Here is a 4,372-nt window from a genome sequence, read left to right as displayed (position 1 = left end):
ATGCATTTTGTTCGCTTGCTTTTTAGTTTTTCCTCCCTCAACAGCATTCTAGTACTGCAAAAGCTAGCCATCCTAGGAGCTCCCTAGCCACTTTAAGCTGTATTTTCCTATGTCCTGAATAGAATCTTTCTATCTATGGTAGGTAACCAAGAGCAGTGACAATAGACTGAACTGATGGGTGTCTCTGGGGCTGCCATGAGACTCTAGCTTATGTGGAGGCTACCTCTACCTACTATGAAGATTGGTCTTGATAACTGTGTCTTCTGGGCATAGCATTGCTTATCCCTGAAAGTTATCACGTTCAAAATCCTTTTCTTAAAATTATATTTTTAATTAAATTACAAAGTGGCGGGTTTTCCTCTGGTTTCATAATATGCCCTTAGCTTTATTTCACTGTCATACCTCCTTCTTCCCTCTTCTCGCTAGCCCCAGAGCAGCTTGAACATGTAGTCCCCAGACCCCTCCCCTTTTCTCCCATATCTCATGTGTTCTACGCTCTCCTCTTACAATGTTTGTTTTCCCTTGAGTTGAAAACTCCTAGGTTTCCATACAGCTTCTGCATGCTCACTTCGTTTTAGTTAATTGTACAGAGCCATATTGGGGCAGTCTTGCACTTGGTCAGAGTTTGACTTTGGTCAAGGTTAACTTCTCCCAGTTAGCCAGGATCCTGCTCCACCTAGGGTGGAGTACACGTAGTAAAGGTCAAGTTCATTGTTCCTCCAGGTATAGGGATTCCTGAATTAAACAGGTGACCCACCCAGCTGCCGGAGCAGTCAAGACGAAGACCTCCAAGAGAAGCTAGACAACTTCCACCGGAACTCAGCCTAGAGTCTGGGGGGAAGGGTTTGCCCGAACTGTTAAAAGGTCCGGCGCCATTAAAGTTTACGGCTTTGATCAGTGAACATTGACTTGGCCGTACGTTCTTTTCGCTTCTCTTCCCTATGACCCCAAAATTCTCTCAACAGGTAACCTGGTTCACATGTAGCCGCTGGCGGCTACAGTTAACTTGTTTTCTCCTATCCTTGTTCCCATCCTTATCACTCCACTACCTACTTGAACCTTTCTGTCCCCAGAATCCCCCTCTCTACTTTTATTTGACCTATATTCCAGTATCATCCCTCCCCCAGCAATCCCCTCCACAATAGCCATCTTCTAGATTCCTGACTTACATTTGTACTCCATGTTAATTGACAGACAGCTGTGATCCTCTTTAGAGAAATTCTGAGTGTTTACAATGAAGCAAGATCTGTGGTAAAGACAGACAAAATGACTGTTCAATAATAATAAACACCCCAGGAAACTCACAAGGTGTAAGAACAATTTGGTATCCATATGAGAAAAGAATGTGAAGTCTGAAAGATCACAAGCATCATATGTAAATATATCTGGAAATGTACTGTAAGTATAAATGCAAATAGCTAGAAATGTTTTTGTAAGAGAAACCTTTTTGTTTGCATTGGGTAAAATGTTTTCCATATGACACTGTGTAACTATTCTGAGTATTAAGTAAGAAAAAGAAAAGCTTTTAGCCAACTCATATGGGATACTTAGTAAATGCAGTCCCTTGCTGTTAAATGTATACACTGCTTAAGGTTTATATATACTTTTAAATCTGAATCAAATAGTGGCTATCGACAAGATTATCAGCTGCATTCTCATATGTCCAGTAAGCGCAGTTGGAAGAAGTTAAGTAACTTCAATTGTTCTGTATCACTAAAAAAGACAAAAGTGAATTTGGCTTTTAGAACTCAGCGTGTTCCACTTCCAGAAGCATCAATAAGGCTTTTTTCCCCTCATATAACAACAGTCTAGGTGAGTAGCCATTGCTGGTATTGGCTTAATGGCCCTGCAATCCACTCACATTCCAGGTTCAGACTCGGAGCCAGTGTGCCGTCACACTGAACCCTCTCTTGGTGTGGGTGAAGGCGCAGCATGAAAGAGCATCTCACGTCTTCTCACCACCTCTCTAGATCTTACACAGGCTTTCTCGGACACCTTATTATCTAGAACTGGGTCGTAATGACCATCCCTGTGTTGCTACCTCACTCTGATTTTCTTCAGTTGGAAGAATCACTGCCACACATTTGAACAAACTGTAATTTGTTTTAGCAGGATCCAGGATTGGCCCCTGTCAGAGCCATACAGTGACGCCTAGATTTAATCACATTTTATGTTTTAATCCTAGTTCTCATGCAGCTACATAAAAGCACTGTGAAATTGCTAGAATCTGGATACAAGCAGGAATGTTGCATTCCCTGGCCTCAAGAATTTACAGACCACTGAGAAGACAACAGATGCAAGCAAGTAAAATCATATTTGGAAATGTGCCACGCATACATATAAACTATTAAGATTAGTTACATATATATATGTGTGTGTATATATATACACATATATATACACCTACATGGTGGTTCACAACCTTCTATAACTCCATCTCCAGAAGATGTGACTGTATATATGTATATATATACATATATATGTATATATATATATACACACACAGACCACACACACACATATACCGCATACACATACACAACCCCCACATGCACCACCACACCACACATACACACAGGCATACACATCACACACACACGCACACCACCACCACCACCACCAGCACACCACACAGGCACTGGGTGCATGGGAGAAGTCTGACTGGAGGAGCTGAAGGCAGGCGAGGAAGGCTGAGTAGGTATTTACCAGGTAGGCTTCACCACAGTAGACAAGGGAGTACAGAGAGAGGGGAATTTTAAATTCAAGAGACTCAAGCAAAGGTGTTATTTCCAGAGCTCAATATGACATTATTTATTGGAAGTTTAAAATGCAAGAAGAGGAGCTGGAGAGCTGGCTCAGCAGTTCAGAGCACTGACTGCTCTTCCAGAGGACCCAGGTTTGATTCCCAGCACCTACATGGTGGTTCACAACCTTCTATAACTCCAGCTCCAGAGGATCTGACAGTCCCTTCTGGACTTCACGAGCACCAGCCACACAAGTGGCGCACAGGCATACATGTAGACAAAACACACATACACATTAGATACATACATATTTCTTAAGGTATGAAACTGTTTAATTGGGTTTTTAGAACGCCATTTTGTGAGGCTACATCCAGTTTGTCATGGAGAACTGAGACCGCATGTAGCCCTGGAGCTGCGCATCTTCAGCAAAATCTGCGAGTGTTCAGTTTTCTGATCAACCTTGCTCTGCTCTGTAATCTTGTATAAGATCTTACCCTCCTGGTTCCTGGGCTTTCATAGCTGCTTCTTCTTGACTAAGCATCAGTCAGGGGTTTGGGGATTTTAACCTTGCTGATACCAACTTTTGTAGAGGCGGTGATGAAAACTTCTGGTGTGGTCTGCACAGAGGAACTCAGTTGAGGGCAAGAGGTTCAGTCACACGTAGCAAGCCGCTGCCCAACTGCTTCAGAAAAAGCACTCTCTTGCCCCTGTGCGTCCAGGTGGTGCTAGCACGCAGCTTTCTTGCATGCAGACTCGAGGGCTTTTGGCCATGGCTTAGCAGCTTCTGAGGCGTGTCTTCGATAGGATAATACCAAGGCATTTTTCGAAGCTTCGCCACCTGGGCACCACCCGTTCTCGTTTCCACCTATTGTTACAGCAGCAAGGACTTTCTCCCTTTCCTTCTTGTCAGCCTTGGATTTGGCAAGTGGGCGTTTCCTTTTGTACAAGGCCTTTCTGGAACACAGCAGATCGGGAGTCCCTGCCTGTCCTCTAACCAGGACAGGGTTTTGCCTGCAATGGCGCCTCCCTTTTTTGAGCCTTTTAATCTCATGGTCACCCTTTTTGGCTGCGCCAGTAGCTGGACTACGAGTGGCAGCAGCATCTCTTCCAGTCGTCTTGGCTGCAGGTTTCTTTGCCTTTGTATCAGGCTTTTCAGTTTTTTTTCACCCGTCATCTTGCAAGATGGGAAAGAGAACCAAGACCGGGGCTTCTTGTCTCTAAGCAATCACATACATAAATTCTAAGGAGGTGCTGGAGAGATGGCTCAGTATTTAAGAGAACTTGCCGCTCGACCAGGGCTTGGTTCCCAGTATGCAGATCAGATAGATCAGAACTATCTTTAACTCCAGCTCCAGGGTATTAACACCTTTAGCCTTCTTGAATATCTGCACTGAAGTGCACAAACCCACATGCTCACACACACACACACACACACACACACACACACACACACAAAGAGAGACCTACACATACACACACAGAGACCTTCACAGAAACAGCTACACACATACACACATACATATACACAGACACCTACACACATGCATACCTATGCATACATATACACACATAGACACCTACACACACACACCTACACATACACACCCAGACAGCTACACACACACACA

General features: G+C 43.9%; 1 pseudogene; it reads right to left on the bottom strand.

Moving 5' to 3' along the window:
- Window positions 1–3,087: 3,087 nt before the first annotated feature.
- On the bottom strand, window positions 3,088–3,901 carry LOC127692926 (60S ribosomal protein L6-like; annotated as a pseudogene).
- Between the last annotated feature and the right edge of the window lie 471 nt (window positions 3,902–4,372).

The sequence above is a fragment of the Apodemus sylvaticus genome, chromosome 9, assembly GCF_947179515.1.
Source record: "Apodemus sylvaticus chromosome 9, mApoSyl1.1, whole genome shotgun sequence".
Classification (NCBI taxonomy): domain Eukaryota; kingdom Metazoa; phylum Chordata; class Mammalia; order Rodentia; family Muridae; genus Apodemus; species Apodemus sylvaticus.
Note: the sequence above shows the minus strand (reverse complement) of the source record. Positions and strands in the feature narration are given on the sequence as shown.